We start from the raw sequence: 20,418 nt of genomic DNA, 5'->3' as shown, positions 1-20,418 counted from the left end.
AACGGTTACGTCATCTGGGGGTGGAGTCACAGCAGTGGCTCAGGAGGTAGAGGCACAGCGGTAGTCATGGAATCAGAAGGTTCCTGGTTCGATCCCCAGCTCCTCCTGGCTGCGTGCTGTCCTTGAGCAAGACACTGAACCTGTGTGTGTGTGTGTGTGTGTGTGTGTGTGTGTGTGTGTGTGTGTGTGTGTGTGTGTGTGTGTGTGTGTGTGTGTGTGTGTGTGTGTGTGTGTGTGTGTGTGTGTGTGTGTGTGTGTGTGTGTGTGTGTGTGTGTGTGTGTGTGTGTGTGTGTGTGTGTGTGTGTGTGTGTGTGCGCGCGCGTGTGTGTCAAAGTGTCCTTGAGCAAGACACTGACACCTTAAAAGGTTAAAAGCTATAGAAGTAAAGGTAAAAAGAGGGGATTGGGTGCAAGTCTGAAAATTTTTTTTTAGGTGTTTTAAACGTGCCGAGGGCGGGGGCATCTTTGATGTGAGCTGGGAGGGAGTTCCAGAGGGAGAGTCGCCCCAGGTTGGTTTCATTGTCTTGGGGACGTCCAGGAGGTTGGCAACTTGGCATTACCCGACCTGAGGGAACAGGAGAGGGCGTGACGCTGGAGAGAGTTCAGAGAGGTAGCGGGGAGCCTGGTTGTTGAGGGCCTTGTAGGTGGTGATTAGTATTTTAACTCTATTCTGTGCTTCAATGGAAGCCAGTGGAGGTCACGGCGGACGGGTGTGGTGTGGTCCCTCCCTGGATTGGATTCTGGTGAGCAGGCGGCAGAGTTTTGTACGTACTGTAACTGTAGTTTCTTGAGAACCTTGGTGGTGACACCGTATAGGAGAGTCTGGATGGGATGAAGGCATGAATGAGTGTCTTGCTCCAGGACACTTTGACGGTAACACAGGAGGAGCCCGGGTTCTAATCGGTTCCGCTCTACCTCCTGAGGCACTGTCATCCCTTTATCATTAGCATTAGTGAGGACCAATTATATGAAGATACGGTTGAAAATGGATGAAGTGCTCCTTTTTAAGTGCAAAATGGTGGAAGAAATGTTCCTCCTTTTGATAACCAACCATGTCCTCACAAAGATAGAAAACATGCGCTCACACACGACTGTCATTTCTTTATCTCCTCCCCTCTCATCAGACCCTCATTCATATCTCTCCTCCTCAGTCATTTTCCAGGTCAGTGAAGAGAGGAAGCCTCTCCTCAGAATCGGAAGGAATCAGATTTATTGTCACATCACAGATTTACAAAGTAAAAGAGTGGGTGAATATAGTATGGATTTTTTGGAAGGATGTTTTATGTATTTTGTGCATCCTATCAATTTGGCATGACATGAAAAAAAGTTTGAGAAACAAACAGTAAACACCAACACCAGACAGTGTTTGAATAGGCCTCTTATTGACATGTACAGTAGTACAACAAGAACATAATTACCTGAATCATCGGCTGCACGGCACAGATGACATTTCAAAACTCTCAAGCTTTTCTGGCACAACTATGCTGTAATGTGATTATGTGACACACTACAGTTGTCTGGTGTGTGATTTAATTTATTGGGCACCAGTCCTGGCAGTAAGGCATAACAAGCCTGTGTGTGTTTACAGTTTAGGAGGAGAGGCTTAAAAGATGTGAGGGGGCCACCGGCCGCTGGGAGAGTGCCATGGACTAATCATGCTAGATTTCTTTCAGATAACCGCAGGCGCATTATTATTTCACGACGAGAAAAGGAGAACCCATTCTACTATGAAATCACTTCAGTCCTTCCCTGCTCTCTGTGATTATTCTTTTCTTTATATGTATTTGCTTGCCGTCTTTGATGTTGTTTCTTTGCCTACACTTTGGAGATTAATTTGCCTGTGCCTTGAGCTAATACGATAAATAAATAAGATTGCTTTATCATCATTCTGGAATAGATTATCAGTTCAGTGAACTCTTGTGCTGTAGTTCTGCAAATATCAGTTTCTGGGACTGAGGCGTTGTGGAGTCTTTACTCCTTGTGATCTGGTGGTTGCTGAGCTGCATTTTGTCTCTGTCGGTTGGAAACCTCATATGTCCATAATGTCCACAGCTGTTACTTTTCAGGTGTCCAATTCAAAGCGTCAAACAGTAGCAGATCTACAAGCTCAGTGTCGCATTTAGAGCTTGTGGATCTGCTACGTTTGATGCTTTTGTTTTGTGTGACACTAATATGATCCAGTAGTAGGGCTTTCAATTTATATATAACAACAAAAAATGACACAGACGCTTTCTCGGATTTAAAGGCATTGACCAATGTTAAATGAGTTAACTGGTGAAAGCTGTTCATTACATTTGTGGGTTGTGGTCAAGACAAGAGAGGTTTTGAAGTTGCTTTTGTTGGTTCACCTCATCAAGGCAGTGAGCAGCGTGCAGGGCAGTGACCCAGGAATCTGAGTGGTCACACACTAGCAATTAACTTTTTATCACTCAAAAGAAGGGGGCCTTGTTCCACTCATCTGCTTTGATTCAGGTCATGCCATATGGACGGAGTGGGCAGGGGGAATAACGGCTGGAGAAAGATGGATGGATGAAAGAATAAAGAAAGTTGATATGCACTATGCAGTGGTATAAAGTAACTAAGTACATTTACTCAAGTACTGTACTTAAGTACAATTTTTATTTTTTATTATTATTTCAAAATGTCTGTAGCCTACTTTTACTTTTAGCTCTCAGAGGCAAAATATTGTGTAGCTGCCCTCGGTTATGAAAAGCTGACGAAGTTGGATGGTCTCAATGGGTGAATTTTATTTCGAAACTTCTCACAGAGATGAAGCTCGTCAACACCGTGAAAACTTCATTTTGAGAACTTGTAATGGGACATTTTGCATAATGACTACTTTTGGTACTTTAAGTATATTCTGATGCCAATACTTTCATACTTTTGCTCAAGTAAATTTTGAGTGGCACAACCTCAGCCTGATGGCCTAAAAGTCTAATATTTCCCCTGAGCTATAGGTAATTCCCTTTGGCTTAGTGGTTGAGATGACCAGAAAGACGAAATGGAGACGGGCAAGAAGAAGTAGGCTACATTTCTTTGCTGTTGAATGATCACACAATCAGACCTTTGTGACAGAAAATGTGACCAAAATTGGTGGTGTTATGCCTCTACAGTATGTGTGGGTGTAAAGTTAGATGGAAGAATGCCCTGAAGCAAGATTTTACATTGAAAGCAAAATATGTTGTCACTCACTTATAATGTGATTACAGCGGAAACACGTGTATATCTTGTACAATTTGAGCACAGTGACATCAGTGGCTTTGAGTTGGGGTTTTAATTTAGCGGTATGTAGAAGAGAAAAAAAACAGGTCAGCTCCCTAGGCTAAAATGCGTACAAAGTTTACAGTTTAGATGACACTGGTGTCATCTAAACTGTGATTATGTCACGCTGTGGGTGATATCATTGCATATAGTTATGACAGGATGTTTTTAAAGGGTATGTGATTGATGTAGTACTGTTTACCGCCTTCTCAAAGAAGCCCCCAAAATCCTCCTATATGCAAATAATGATTTCCGGCAGTCAATTGTAAGCTCATCTGAAAACCTACGGTAGTGTTTGTTTTCTAGGCCTTTTTTGTTGTGATGTTTGTGTGTGCTTTTTGTTAGATCTGTGGACCCCGGCCCAGAATGATATGTATTTTGCGGCGGACCCCCATCTGAAAATGATTTGGTGCCAGGGACCTCCAGAGGAGAAGATTTGTGTAAAAAATTTCAAACACTTTAAAGATTTTTTCAAAAATAGCAAGATATACAAGCACACAACACGACCCGAAGTGATGCACTGAGCATATCTCCTGTATTTTTGAATAGCCAACATATACAATATGGATAAAGGGTTAAAATGATTGTGATGTGAGCTTACATATCTGCTATCTGTTCTAAAATAAATCCTAAGAGTTTTCTGACAAGCTTATGTTGCTACAGTATATACATATTGCTAAAATCTGAAATGACATAGATGCTTTCCCGGTTTTAATGGGTTAAAAAATGAGTGAAAATAGCCACTCTACAATCACATCGCGACTCGTTGTCCACAACATTAAAGATGAGATTTAGATTTAGAAAAAAGTGGTTAATGAGTTTTCCCTTTTGGCTACAACAAGAGCAGAAGGTGACTTGTTATAATATAATTTTATAATTTATAATGGTGTCACTGTCTGTCACCCTGTTGCACATTGTTTGTTTGAGGCTGGAATGTAAAGGAGAAAGTTACTATTTTACAATTATAATTTAGGTATTTAGCAGACACTCTTAAAGCTTGTGTCGTAAAACGTGCACGACCACAGATGGTCAGATAAATGGAAGGCCATGAAAACCATTGGGTTGTAAGTGCTACATACAAGGTAACGACACCAGGTAAACATCAAATCTGTCTATATAACACACACTATCTAAAGATCTAAAGTACTGATACAAGGACATAAGGAGGGGATGGGGTGGAGTGGAGTTTGAAGAGGTGTCTTTATTATCCCATTTAGACCTGAGGCAGATTAAAAAAAAACAAAAAATCTAAATCCTAACTTACATTTTTCTGGAAAGACATAAAAATAAATGGTAAAAATCATCGGTATATAGTCGAGAGGGAAACCTTCATGTCCAAAACTGTTGCTTTTCAGGAAATTGAAAATATAGCCTGAATGAATTTTCGCCTATTATATTATGTCATAATTATAGGCGGACATTCAATAACAATAGCAGATCTACAAGCTCACCCAGAGTTATGGTCGAAGTGTCCTTGAGCAAGACTCTGTCTTATTGCTCCCGATGTGCAGGTTGGTGCCTTGCATGGTTTCCTCCGGCATCAGTGTAAATGTAGCCTGAGCTAACGCTAGACATTTCTGGCCTAGATGGGAGGGTCGCGGCTCAGAAAAACGCGCACCCTGATTGGATCTCATCGATCTGTCCGTCACCCCCGGCCCCTCCTCTCTCCCCTAGTGCAGCGCTACGTCACATCATTTGGAGCGACGCCCACCCGGAAGGGTTGACTCCCACTTTTAGACCAGAGCGGCCAATGCGTTCCTCCAGGCTTTCAATTTTTGCACCAACAAAGTGAAAGCCTGGTACCGAGGCTAGTGTAAATGTAATGCACAATCTATGTAAAGCGTCTTGGATAAAGACGCTATATAAATGCACCAATTACCATTTATCCAAAAAATTACTTATTTTCTATCAATTACACACATATGTATTATTTTTATTTTTGCATTCCTACTACTCCTTTTAGTAAACGTGCGGCGCAGCAACAAATAGAGGTTCAAAACATTTCATAAATGGTTTTGGTGCTATACAGAACCCCGACTAGCTACAAAGTGCAGGGCGTGCATGGAAAAGCAACAAAGACGAGAGCCAACAATACAGAGAAAGGTGGGGTGTCAGGTGTTGCTAGAGGGCTTGGGTCAAGCAAACATTGCTTATCGTGACCTGGCCCGAGGCTGCTGACTGAGCGAGAATGCTTTGACCTGACCCGTAGAGCCTGTCTGACGATGGCCAAGAGTCAAATGGTCAATGGTGGAAGAACTACTCAGTCACATTTCTTATTGTAAAAGTATCAATAACACATAAAAGTAAAAGTTCTGTATTCCCATTTTACTTGAGTATTTAGTACAAAAGTATTGGCATCAAATTGTACTTGTAGTACTAAAAGTACTCATTATGCAGATTATTACAAAATGTATAAAAATCCTTTGAAAATAAGCTCGCAACGCGTCTCGGAGCGATGCATAATGAGCTTGTAGATCTGCTATCTTCAAATAGCTGAAGCACGACATAGGGCTTAGTTGGTTAATGTACTGTTTCATAATCCTAATCTGTAACTAGTAACTAAGGTCACATTCCCACCTAATACTTCGGTAGACTCGATGCGTATGGGTGGAGAAATTGGGATTCTTGCATATTTAATTTGCTGCGGTTTGCCTTCACACAGTCATCCGCAGCAATTGGAAACGCAGCAGAGGGGACCTTTATCAATGTGTTTCATTCATAAACTAGCCTACACAGTGAAATCTATGGTGATAAAATTATACTCATAACGTGCATGTGTCGTGCCGTCTGGGACTGGACCCCCCCCTCTCTCTCTCGCTCGCTCACTATACGCATGCAGCCATGCACTGTTCTTTTGGGCATGGAGGCACAGCGCTGAGCGCACTGATATAACAGCCAGCAGCGCAAAATGTTTACAAGTTTATCGAGATGAAAGTCCCTACTCCCCAGTCCCCACACACACAGTGACAGCACTCCATGTTTACGGCATGTACAGACAGACCGACAGAATATTCTGTAGGCTATAATACACTGCAGTGTTTTTATGTGTTTTCTTAAGCAATTGATTAATGTACTTCGATCAGGGCTTCAGTCTCCTCATTCGACCACGTCTATCCACGGTAACGGGATATCTTTGCGCTGCGTAAAATATGCCTTCTCCGTCTCCAACTGTGTTCAGCTCAGCTCCTCACCCGCCACATTGTTTGCTTCATTTCCTTTATTTACTGCGGATTGCATTCACACCTGCACCGAATCGTAATCAAGTGCGATTGGAAGCAAAGCGAAACCCCCGTTTTTGCTCGGAGTAGAATGCTGTTCTTTGATACGCATTAGGATTCGAATGAGCCTTCACACCTGCCAAACGAAGTGCACTTTCTGAAAATGCGCAGCAGGATTCGTTTTAATCGCAGCAAAGCTCTCTGGTGTGAATGTGACCTTAAGCTCTCAAATAATTGTAGTGGAGTAAAATGTACAACAGTTTGCTCTGAGATGTAGGTAGAGTAGAAGAATAAAGTATCGAAAAACAGAAGTAAAGATATCTCAAAATTGTACTAAAATGTTACTTTCCACGACTGCTGGTGTCCGCTATATTGTTCTGTCAGTAAAAACGGAGATGACCTGGCTCCCTGACCTGTTCTATAGGTATGACAGGTATGACAGTGTCACTGCTCATGATATATATGATGGTGACCATACCTTCTTCTGACACTGCTTCATGAACCCTCATGACCTGGCAAATTGCTATTGAATGCTGAAAGTAGAAAGAGTTGGAAACTACTAGACATGTACATGTATATTCACATTTTATGAGATTACATCAAGTCGCCACTCGCCACGACTGATTTCAGTCATTTGGACTCTATAGAAGCCAGCTAGCATTACAATACTGTTTCACAAATATACAATTTGTTTCTGTCGTGAGATTTTATTTTACTTTAATGAGATGAAACAAAGGACAAATTGAAGCAACAAAACGGAAGAGACATTTTTCAGGCAGCATGTAGCCGGTGGTAGCTGGATAAATACTGGCGTTTATTTTACTGCATTCTTTAATACCAACTCTTCATTAATCTGCGTTTGAACTTAAGTAAAATGTGATGGAGTCAGTTCCCGGGTGATTCACAAAAACAAACAGCTAATTGAAAGCTGATCACCCACGTCTTCGTCTCATTTACAACTACAAGCCTAAATTACGAGGCCAGAGAGAGTGAAGTGTCATAATGTTGGCAAGTAAGGATTTCATGCTTGCGGTGCAGCACTGTTCTCATTTAACGGGAGCAGCACACATCATTTACCCATCTGGAATGTATTTTTGGATTCTCTCTTCCACGCCAACCATTCACTCTGAAATAGGCTGTGGATAACTGCCCCTTATTGCAAATAACAACTAATTCCCTTCGGGATTAATGAAGTATCTATCTATCTTATATAAAATGCCAATTCTCATACTATTGACATAAATCACCAAATACATATTTTGAACTGCTGAACATAAAACATAGCCAATCTACAAGCTCATAATGTGTCGTGACACACTGTAAGCTTGTAGATCTGGTATTTGTTTGAAAACCATTGAATATTTTCACCAATAATGACAATGCCTAGAATATAGGGACGGAAAGGTTGAAAATGGTTTAAAAATCTGTGATTTCAACAATACACTGGCCGGGCACTAGTTTGATTGAATCGTGTCTGTCATGGGACATCTGTCTCTTGAGCAGAAACTAACCACCATGGAATGCAGATCCTTGCTGTGTCACATCAACAGTGATTATGTCCCTGGCTGTTCAATACTTTGGTGTTTATTCACCATGGCAACACAAGCCTTTTCAACAGAAGAAGCTGCTCCATTTAGTTTTTGTTTTTATCGGTGACTTTTTTTTCCTGCAACAGTAACACTCTAAAGATTCCCTCTGTTGAGACGATGGAGGAGGATTACGGAGTTCAGAATTGCTGGACAAAATGTGCCGACATCTCTCCCCTCAATTACCTTGGCCCTTTGCCTAGGTGGGAGTCGGGACCGCTTAAGCGGGTTTTATTGAATCTTAACCCTGACAAGGCTAGTGCAGGATAGAACCGAATCTCTCATCATCTCGGGAGATTAGATCTCCAAGGAGCAAGGTCGATGAAAGCGTAAGACCAAGACAATTGCCAGCTTGCCCTGGGTCCATTGATTCCACTGTAAGACTTAGATGGAGCTTTTTTTACCCTTAATTAAATGTGATTGAAGACACTGCTTGTGCTCCTTAAGTAGTAGCTCAAAACATAATGAGCATAATCACCAGGTTGAATGGCACAATTACACAGTCTATGATGCAAGCCTTCTCTCTCCACTCACATTCAGAATGTAGCCGCTTGCTTACTTGATACCGCTTAATACGGCTTACACAATATACGCGAAAAAATGTTCCCCCATCATGTCTGGTGCCCAGATTCACAATACCTCTCTTGATGGACATGTTCCCCGATACAAATCCAACGGGATTACACACAATTATAATATCTATTTTTCATCGTAGCTCTATATTTAGAGGTGCAGACTAAATGTGAAGAGGGTTTTCTGTCAATATATTATTGTCAGACATTCACATGAACCTTTGCCCAGTTTGCCCTCTTTGTATTTCCGACACATGTTCACGCTTCACAGCATCTAGCTGGCTGTGTATTGATGGATTATACCTCTTGTACTTAGCTCAACATACTACCGTCACCTCCCCTGCATTGCAGTGTGTTTAAACAATGAGACGCAGCCGTTCAAGAAAGATGCACATTGTACAGCAGCACAGCACCTGAAGTGGGCGGAGTAGCAGATAGCTGGCCATTTGAAACCCAGTCGAAATTGAAGGAGGATAAGCCCTTATTCTCCAAATGACACAGGTCAAGCTGTCGCAGCACAATAAGACATATCGCCACTGGAATTCCTCCGAGGCTTTGCATAGGTGGTGGTCTGACAACAAACGTATTGAAGTGTCCCGACTGCCCCCCCCCCCCCCCCCCCCCCACACACACACACACACACCGCCACCACTCCACAGCACTGCTCCCCACTGTTAGTGACACCAGTGGCATTAACACTGCACCTATAGGAGGGTTCATAGAGGTCAGGTGTATCACACCCAACTACCCAACAAGCTAGTGGGGAATTTTTGGAAATCTGTCTCCTAAAGCATTGGTTCTCAAACGTTTTTGTGCGGCGGACTCTCCATCTGAAAAAGGTTTTGTTCCAGGAACCCCCAGAAGAGACAATTTGTAGACTTTTCAAAAATAACAGATGTGCAAGCTCGCAGGGTGTGTGACGCACTGTGAGCTTGTAATTGTATATCTGCTATTTTTGAATAGCCAACATGTAAAGTGGTTAAAATGATTATGATGCTATCGACACATTTTGCTGGGGGTCCCCAGACCCCACTTTGACAACCAATATCCTAAAGCAGTGCTTCTCACAAGTGCGGTCTGGGGACCACCAGGGGTCCTTGAGGGGGTTCCAGGACGTCCCACCCAGCAAAACTAGTTAATATAGCATTAAAATCACTAACTACTTAAGGATATTTTTTAAGGCCTTTCTGCCTTAATTGTTAGTACACAGCAATATTATAATAATAAACACTATTTATATAGCACCTTTCATGACATAAATGCAGCGCAATGTGCTTTACAGAGAAAAAAGTAAAGAATAAAGTAACATTACAATATCATAGAACATAAAACTACATTAAAATTACAGCAGAAAAAAGGCAGCGAATCAGGCAGAATCGTACATGAATAACACGAGATTTAAAAAAAAATCAACTAAAAGCAAGAGTGCAGAAATAGGTCTTGAGCTGTGCTTCTGTAGAGCGAGATGGGGAGTGACACCAGCAAAGGTCGTCAGGCTTGGGAATCAAACCCACGACACGCTGTCAGCCTGCATTAACGTCTATATGTGGCATGTGCTTTAACCACTATGGCTAGACTACTAGACTACTTTAAACCCATATACGTTGGCTATTTGAAAATAGCTGATTTAGAAGCTCACAACGTGTCAAAGAATCGTAAAAAAAAAAACCTTTTTAACACCAAAAATCTTGGATGAGATTGCCTCAGCCTGTCACCATATATTTTGTGACACGGGTGTGTGTTGCCAAAAACGTATTAATCTGGGGGTCCATGACATGAAAAGGTTTGAGGACCACTTTTCCTAAAGATATTTGTCTGCTGACTTTCTGAATTGCGACTTCATGAAGTAAACCAGAACATTTGTCAAATTATCTAAACGATTCAAAACATTTTTTCCCCCTGCCCACTTTACCTAGTGCACAGAGCTTTGGTTGGACGGTCACCTGAGACTCTCTAGTTGTTGTGGACTGGTCCACCCCTTACAGCCTGAGCAGCAAAAAAAAGAAGAGAAACGTTTTTGATTTCCTCTGTGGAATCGGTGACAACAAAGACGAGCCTTGTTCCCCGTGTCCCTCCACTCCTCTGGGCCTGCTGGGTTGGAAAGAGCCGTGCAGGCCAGCCACAGGGCGGTAAGGGGAAGCGGTGCTACGTAATCAGACGGTCAATTTAACTGACCCGGGGTTTCTCGCCCCTGTGTAATGACCAGGCATTAAACCTGGATTGAGAGATCTCTCCAGAGGGGAACCACTGACTTGAGAGCGGAGAGAGGAGGGACAAAGGTGACCTGGTCAAATGGTATCATGGCTGCCCAACAGCAGGTGTACTGTTCCATATGACATTTAACTGAGAGAACGGAGGTGGTACTCTGGTAGCACTCTTTAATTTGTTCACTATGGATCATCATTCATTAACCCATTAAGGCCCATTCTACAATGCCTTCTAAATCAGTAGTTCTCAATCTCATTCGTGCCAAAGACCCCAAAATGACCTGTATTTGGCCGCAGGCATGGACCCCCATATGAAAATGTTTTTGCCAGGGACCCTCCCCAGAAGAGATGATGTGGGGTTTTTTTTAAACATCTAAATCTACAAATGCCTTCTATATCAGTAGTTCTCACACTTTTTTTTAGGGGCGCTATAGCCCCTCATCCAACGCTTTGTGTGTTTGTTTTTGCACGGAATGTGATGTATGATGATAAGAGCGCACCTCACTTGACGAGAGTGTGATTTTTTTAAATAGCAGATGTGCAAGCTCACAACGCGTCACTTCATGCCGTGCTGCAAGCTTGTACATCTGCTATTTTTGAGAACCACTGTTGAAAAACCACTGTTCTAAATCTTAGGTTTTCTGAAAATATACTACTGTATAAAAATAAAAAAAAATGACACTGGTTAGTTTGACTGCTGAAAACGATTTACCAGACTTTTAATCAACCCCCCTTCACTGCCGAGATTGTTGTATTACCTTTAGAGCTTACGCTGAATTATTTGGGCTTTTAATCCGCGAAAATCGAGCGAAAAAAGCTTCCTCTGTTTGTTATGAACGATCGCACCACCCGCCATCTTGGTACACCCGGAAGACGCAGCACAGGACCCTCCTCCATGAGGCGTTGAACCCCATTCGTTTGCATTGGCCTCAATTTCCCAGAAGCCCTAGCAGCCCACAGCATGTGACGATTTCCGGTTTCATCTTCAAAACAAATGCATCTACTCTCTTTCTCTGCGGCGAAGACGGATTTTCTATTTATTTTTTACATTACGGTGGATTAAACACATAAAACAAAAGGCGCGTATGTCCGATATGGCAGCGACATTAACCTGGAGTAATCCATTCCCGGCACGGAAACTGTTTTAATGGATTAATAATCAAAAATAATATTTTTTTGCATCTCCATGCAGGACATGTGTGCGAGCATTCATGTTGTATTATTGATGGGTTATATGGCATACAGTACACACCTGACTGGTAAACCAAGTGCAAACAACGTCTTTGTGACTGAGAACAAGAGAGTGAAAAAACAATTTTAAGTTTACTGCATAAACTGTGATGAAAGGCTTGACTAATAGAGCATAGCAGTGGGCGTAATAATACATTAAATAATTTATATAAATTGATAAATATTGTTTTGTAAATCTGGGAAACATGAATGACAGATTTTTCAGTGGGTCCACAAAGCTACGTGCACTGCTATGCTCTATTGGTAAAACCTATGCTCAGTGACTTCAAAGATTTGAATGGTACGTTAGTAACTGTATTATTAAGTATGCTTATTGGTGTTGCGTTTGAAGAGTTTGGACAATTTTCATTTCATCTTGGTCTTGAGCGGGTTGGAATTTAAGTTATGGGACCTGAACTGCTTTTAAATGTTGCCAGGTTTAAGCAAAACTCGTCTCTGTCAGATGGAAACCTCATATGTCAAACTGTTACTTTTCAGGATTCAAATGAAAGATATATAGCAAAAGTAGCAGATCTACAAGTTCAAAAGGCACCGTGACCGCAATGCTTTTGTGAGACGGCGTTAATTCACGAAAAAAAAGAAAGACGAAAAGTTAAATTAGGAGTTTTCTACCCGACGGCAAAGAAATAATAAGTACAAGTTCAGTGGCCGATTCAGAGAATGGAATGAAAAGTGAGAAGGTACAAAGGTTTGTCTGTGGAACCTGTTCTTTTCATGTTTAATGGACTTGTTATTTCTCTCTCTAAAAAAGGTAAAGCATTTTCAGAATACTTTTACTGGACAATGGGCATACTGTAGCAGCCAGAACTAACACAATCTCCAATATCTTGCATTTCAAATTTTAAGTAGGTATGAACACGTTATTCCAACCATATTACGGCATGTATTTTGTGTCTGATTTAGCATTCCCATCCCTACTACTCAGGAATTCTACATCCACGGCTCTTACATGCGATGGTGGCAACAAGATGACCTGATGGGTGCTTTATTTTAGAGGGAAACTTCTAAAATGCAGTAATAGAGTGGTATTGTAGTAGCGAAGCCTGCAGTCATTGCTAAATTAGTACAGCTGCGGGATGGGTGGGTGTGCATGCGTGCTAGCCCAGGCCCATTCGTTGGCTGTGACATCATGCTCACTTAGAGGGTGCTGTTATTCTGTCATTTCCTTGTCATGTTTGTTCGGAGTATAATTCAGGTTGACCTCAGACCATAATATTTACCAGGAGCAAACTGTCGGAATCCTCAAAACCCCACACCTTGCACCGGGAGCAGAAACAGGACGAGATCGCATAACAACCGCACATTACCCACTCCAATTTATTACCCCAATACATCACCACCTCCTATACCTGTACTTGAAATGGCCATGGGGGAAACCTTAAGTGCTGGATTTATGCTGCAGTACCAACAGACCGATCACCCTTGGGCATCAAATGCAAAGAAAGGGGTGGCTCTCTGACATACCACTGGGCCATTTTCGGCATTCAATGAATGGACCCAGAACAAATTTAGTGCGAAAAGGTGTTTCCGCTGCCTTTTCATTTGAGTGATGTCATTTGGGTTGTCATCACGAAACAATGCAGATAATGATGTAGCAGAAGGGTTCCATGTGGGACAGTGGGAGTATACCTTGCTTATTACTTCTGGGTGGCAATAGCCTGTATGTGTTCACATTACAGGAGAAGCAATCTGTAAAAGATGCGTTTCACGTGACCGGCACGCCAAAGGCAGCTTACCCGAGCACCGAAATATGACATGTCGTGCATGAGAAGGACGTGTTTGTCCTCTGACTACATTAAAGCACAGAGTATCAGAGCCCGAAGTGAAGGATCTTGTCATCCACTTAGAAAACAAACGGTACACACACAGTATGTCACAACGCTTGAGGAGCATCTGACTTCACACACACACCTGTCCCGAAGTAAAGCAACAACACCTAGTAGTACCAGTGGTTCTCAACCTTTATAGGCTGCGGCCCTCCAAAATAATCGTATTTGAAATGCATGGCCACCCCCACCCTGATTACATGCACTTGGAATTAGGAGTTGAGTCAGTTTGACTCGGTTCCACAGATACATATTGTGAAAATAGCAGATCTTCAAGCTCATCACAACGCCTCATGTTGCAAGGCGATGTGAGACGTATTTTCAATTTTTTTGCCTCAATCAATGTGTACATTGCAACTATATATCCATTATATGTCATCTATATGTTAGTAACAGTCGTAGAAAGTTAATGACCATACATTCTGGGAGGACGGTCTTGTATGTGTTTATTGAGTCTTCATTCACGGTCATACCAATGGCAAGCTGCTATGGTGACTGATTACAATACAATACATTATTGTATTGTATTTTGGTGATTGTTTTTAAATGTGTTATTAACTTGTTTCCTTCAATTTATTCGATATTTTGGGGGGCTTTTCCGCCTTTATGTATGGTACTTGGTACAGTACATAGAGCGACAGGAAATGGGGCTTTGCTTTTTGGCTGCCCAACTGAAACATTTGAGTAATGACTACCTTTAGATCCCATTTGAGCTCTTAATTTCTATGCTCAATGCTACGGTAGACAGTAAAAAAATAAAAAAGAATTCTAAGAATGACACATGGATTGATTTAAATCCTGTTTGCTTAATTAGCATTTCAAAGCCTCCAGGAAGAGCAATAGATGCAATATTTAGTGACTTAATCTGACTTGGAGAGAAGTAAAAAAGATGAAAGATAAGTGCTCTTGCTGTGGGCAAATGGAAATGACCAAAGACATACCTTGGATTTCTGAAAAGCTTCAGAAAAGATACTAGCCCTTCTGCACAGAACTAATTTGTCACACTTCATTTGCTGCCTTTACCTCTGAATCTCTCACGTGCAGGGCACTTTAACTTTGTAGTAGGCCCCTGAGCTACGCGCCTTCTGGCCTGCATTCAAGTGGGTGAACGAATGAATGAAAGAAAATGGCAAATGCCATTACGCACAGTTTATTTTGTATATTGTAGCTACAGTACACTGAACTTTCACAGAACTGGGTCTGACTCTGAAAACAAAATGTTTTACTTGTGTATTAATTCATACCTTGGAAATGCACATACTGTAGAGTGTAGACCATAAGCAGATGTTATTGCCTTCTTGAATACACAGGAGTCAGGACCACAATGGAAATGAGTTATCCTTTTAGCACCATTGTATAATCGTACGGTACTACTGTACTATTTGCATACTGTTAATAAAGTATTCAATCAATCAATTGCTCTCACTGAGCTAGTGTATTCAAGAAGCATCATCACAGTCTAGACATCTTGTACCCCCCCCCAACACACACACACACACACACACCCAGCATTATCTTATTATCTCGCTTGTTGGTCAATGGATGTCCTCAGTGCTTTACGACCTGCGTGTTCTGTGTTGCTCTGACTGAGAGCCATTGTCCAATAACAGAACAACTCACTCTCTCACAGAAAGAGCCATAAAGGCTCCAAAAAGGGCCCTGGGTTTATACTTGTAGGACCAAAGGGTTTATGATGGGCCTAGCCCACCGCCCCCCCCCTACCCCCCTCCTCCCCCAAGGCCATTTCCTGCTCTGGGCTCATCCAGTCAGCGTGAGAGAGGATGAGTTGGTTAAAGAGCAGATCAGCAGAGGGAGCGGGAAGGCCTCATCGTTTGGTAAGGAGGTTTTTTACAGTTGGCTGGGATACTTTTCTCATCATCGTCGCCGCCTTCTTTTTGTCTGTAGAAAGAGACGACTGAAGACCCAGTCAGACAGACAGCTGTAGGATCCCTCCAGGAACTCTTAAGGTACGTTATTGCTAGTTATTCTGATTCTCACTTTCATGTCAATGACATACATCTGAAAATGTAGGGACCCCTAACGTTTTTGAGAATTTGCAGGAAAATTCTAAAATAGCATATGTACAAGCATGCAGCACGAGCTTGTATATCTGCTATTTTTTAATAGCCATCTTATACATGTAGTACATGTAGTGTTAAAAATGATTGTGATGCTGTATTAACACATTTAGCTAGGGACCCCCTGAATTATTTTTCGAGGAAAGACGCTATTTAGAACACCTGGACCAGGGTGACTGACACTAAAGACGCTATTTAAAACACCTGGACCTGGGTGACTGACACCACTTTGATGAGCCCAGGTGAGACAACATCTTTTGGATGTTTGGTGCTCTGTGGCACATCAGCATGACGGAGAACATCCTCTCAAGCACCCTGGCACACACACACACACACACACACACACACACACACACACATAGCCCTTAAGGCAGAAGAGGTAGTACTAGTCACCCCTATCGGAACTCGTGGTGGGGACCAAGTGATCACGGCCCACAGGAAGGAATGCGCTGGCTGGCTATTAGGATGGTCCATTAGGACGAGGAGGGCAGCTGATCGGGTTACAGTGTTTGTGTGTGGAGCCCCGGCAGGGCAGCTGACTGGAGAGATGGGACTCAAAGGGATGCCATGGAGGCCCTCCACTCAAATAAAACTCCCACCGGAGGCCTAACTTCAAACAAACAAGAGGAGCTCTGGAAAATTAAACGATCTGTTGCCTCTCTGAACGAACGTGGTGCTTAGCGCTGTACCACTTAAACTGGGAAGGCATCTGACTAATTAAGCGTGTGTCATTTGTTCCATGTCATGTCCCTGGGAGCAAGAGCAAACATGTACAGTAACTTAAGCAGCAACACACAGAAAGTAAAGTACACACACAGGAACGTGGAGGCGAGCTACAGTATAGGGTATTAGCCCACGTCAAATACAAGAGACGCTCTGCTGAAAAAGACACTTCCCTTTGGGTGACAACTGATTTCAAACATACAAACTGGGGCTCTTAACGCCTTAAGCCCTGTAGTATTTAAAAAGATTTACAAGCTCATTCAGCATGGCAATGCAATGAGTTGTGAGCTTGATTGTACTTTTCTTGTGCTTCTGGTGTTTTCATTAGAGCACTGTGATGAAATCTGGTAGTACATTTTGAAAACATGGACACTTTACAGATATTTAATTGTCTGGAGAAATATTGCATAGCTCAAAATTTGGCAGAAACCGGCACATAGTTTTTCAGTTGGGCGAACCAACTATCAGTGACCTTTGAAAACGGCACTAGAGAATTCCTGAAAACCCAGTTTTATTTCCCTGCTTTTATAGGCTTCCGCATACTAAATGTGTGACTTATGCATCATGCAAGCTAAGGCTGGATTTGTGCACAGTCAGCTCTGCCGCCCGCGCTCTATTGTTCGAACGAGATCACTCATCTCCGTTCACTCTCCCCTGGGGACAAACTTCCGCCAGCATCCTGTGAAGCCTATAAAAACGGACTTAAAATGTTTCACCTACTTCACAATTGGCCACAGCTAAGAATAGACATGTGTGGTGCTGTAAAGGTATAGCTCTCCACCAAACAGACTACTATAGATTACTACAGAATGGCAGTCGAATGAAGCCAGGAGATCAGTTGGTTGGCAGATGTGAAAAAAGTTGTTGAATGCACCTGAGAGCAAACACTGACTGCTATTATGGTGCTAAAAATACCCGATGGTTTGATGTATTTTTTTCAACAACAAGCCCGCAGCGCTTCCATACAACTTGCGAACCGAAGCGACAGTGTACCCACCCCCCACTGCCCCAGTCAACGGCAGATTATCGGAAACAGACGCTTTCCCACACTTACCGATGACTGTGCAGTGGAGAACTGTCTTTTTAGACATTCAGGTACCTGCCAGCAATCAAGGCATTGCCACCACCGATCAACCACACACAAGCTGTGCTGCTGATGCCAGTAGCCTAATACAGTAGTTCAAACTTGTTTATGCCAAGGACCCCCAAACTTGCGAACCAACCATTTGAAAATATATGCCATAGACCCCCATATAAGAAGTTTTGATGGTATTTGATGGTCATTCTCAATGTTTTTAATTTCAAGGACCCTCAGTTTGATATGCATTATTAGACCACACCCCTTTTTGATACCATTTTAAATCTCTGGACAGTGAGACCCTGACAATTCTCAGTGTTACTTTAACTCTGAGAGTATACAAATGAGTAAATTTGGTTCCATTTGTACACTCAGAGTTACAGGCCCTCAAGAGCCCATTTGATTAACTATCAATGATTTTATGCACCATCTCTGCTTCTGTGCCATTTCTGCTTCTGTGCCTTTTGCATCTCCTCTCTCACCTACAGTCTGACGACAGCTCTCTTACCAAGAAAACAAGCCATAAATCTGTCATTTATATCGCCCACAGCACGCAAAACTGGTAAACATTTCTAATCCTGTTATCACCCATCTCTCTTCGTCTTACTCTGTTGTTCGTACACATGTGCATGTGTCTAAATATTAATGCCGGCCGTCGCCAAAGCAAGCGCAATAAGGACGTTTTGAGTAAGGGAAAAACGCCACAAACTCCTAAATACTGTCTGGTTCCTTAACTGATTGAGCCGCCATAAACTGTAATTAAGCTATCATTTAACTCAAACCCCACAGGCAGCGTAATGATGGATACAGTTAGGTGACACTGACATACAAATAAGGCTCAGTCAGTTTAATTACCATACTGTAGCAATGATAGGAATCGTTCCAATCAAAATAAAAGCAGGAATGAGTTGTATGCTGGTTGGTCAGTGGCCACATCCCTTCAGATTAGGCTTGCTCCCCTCTTGTGAAGTTGCTGAATTGGAACTGTGTGCGAGAATGCTGCTTGCCCCTGGGTATGGGGGTGTGTGTGGGGGGGGGGCACGGCGTTCATGTGGTGAGTTTGCATTCCCAGTTTCTCCGTGGATACCACTGAGCTACTCATTATCGTACTGTGTAACATTTACCACCCCAGAGTCAGTTTATCTAGCAGTTTGCTGCTCTCTCAACCATTCCTTATTGGTTCTGTGTATTTGTTATCGTGGCATGGTTGAACGACTCAGGGTGTGGACTTGATAAGAAAAGAAAGTGTCAATGTGCGGTGAGACCAAGGTTGTTGTTTTTTCTTTGTCTCTTTTTCCTGTTTGTTTTTCATTCCATAAACTCTAAAAAAAGTAAAACTGTGCAGACTGGCTGTGAGTTTTGACAGTTGCGAATGCGAATGCCTGCAGGCCTGTGTGTGTGTGTGTGTGTGTGTGTGTGTGTGTGTGTGTGTGTGTGTGTGTGTGTGTGTGTGTGTGTGTGTGTGTGTGTGTGTGTGTGTGTGTGTGTGTGTGTGTGTGTGTGTGTGTGTGTGTGTGTGTGTGTGTGTGTGTGTGTGCACATGACAAAAAAATTGAAATCTAATAAGTTTGTTGAGGTTTTCAAAGTGGTAAGTTTCTTGTCATTATCTAAAGAAAAAATAATGTGTGATTGAGTGATGAGTGATTTATGAGGGTGTTCTTGGATTTGATGCTAGGTGGGCCTTTATTGCAGGTTTAGAATTGTGCCTCAGCGTGTACTGCAGCAGGTAGTACATTCTGCAGGTGATGCTGTAAATTCTCACAGCTTTGGTGTTTAAACTATGTGCGTGTGCTCTTTGGTTTACTGTGTGAGCCCCGAGGGAGCTGTGGGAACAATGGGAGAGTATTTGACTTAGATGGAGGGCTCTGGGCTCTTCCTTTTTCTGATTACAGCCCTTTGCTTCCATTCGACTTCACTATTAGTTACTCTAAATGATTAATTGTGGCCATTACTGTAAGCATTTTTCTGATTTACTGTTTCTGTTCATGTCTCACAGAAAGCCTAATGGGTCACTCCTCTTTACTATGGTGAATAAGGCTGACAAGCTGCATACACTATATATACACTGACTGCAACATTCCACAATCCATTGATGGATGCATATTAGTGGGGAAAGTACTTAATACTGTAAAACTCTGGTAATCAAAATGTACTTGAGTAAAAGTACAAAGGTAATGGCATCAACATATACTTATTAAGTAAGTAGTGAAAGTAAAAGTAATACAGAATGTCCAGTTTCACAAGTTATCATAATGTATAAAATGTATTAAAATCTTTTGAAAATAGCCTTTTATCTACAATCTTGTTCATCTTCATTTTCAAATTGGCCAGAGTTTAAATAGGGCTCAAGTGGCTAATGTATGTTTTGTATTCAAATCTACAAAGTAAGTATAGTAACTACTACGCAATTAATCAAGTAAAAAGGTTCACGAGACAAGTAGCGTCCTCCACTTTTGTTAACTCCACAAACGAAGCATCCACAGGCAGGCCTACAGCTGTGTGAAGAAGCACGGGGGCAATTTGCAACCCGGACCAGCTAGCAGAGCAGGAAGCTAAAGCTAGCCTTAAATTAAAAGCTGAAGAAACATCAGCCCTGGTTTAAATCCCCCCCCACATGC

The 20,418-nt window shown here is 42.2% G+C and overlaps 1 protein-coding gene across 1 annotated transcript in view; it reads left to right on the top strand.

The window, feature by feature from the left end:
• The window catches only part of lypd6b (LY6/PLAUR domain containing 6B), a 32,554-nt gene that overhangs the window by 1,521 nt on the left and 10,615 nt on the right, over window positions 1-20,418 (top strand). Inside the window, exon 2 of the mRNA XM_083776927.1 lies at window positions 15,827-15,888. The gene's annotated coding sequence lies outside the window, so the exon portion shown is untranslated. The remainder of the gene's footprint in view (window positions 1-15,826; window positions 15,889-20,418) is intronic.

Source organism: Protomyctophum parallelum (genome assembly GCF_964188405.1).
Source record: "Protomyctophum parallelum genome assembly, chromosome: 11".
Classification (NCBI taxonomy): domain Eukaryota; kingdom Metazoa; phylum Chordata; class Actinopteri; order Myctophiformes; family Myctophidae; genus Protomyctophum; species Protomyctophum parallelum.
The sequence above is the reverse complement of the archived record's forward strand: the minus strand, read 5'-3'. Positions and strand labels throughout refer to the sequence as shown.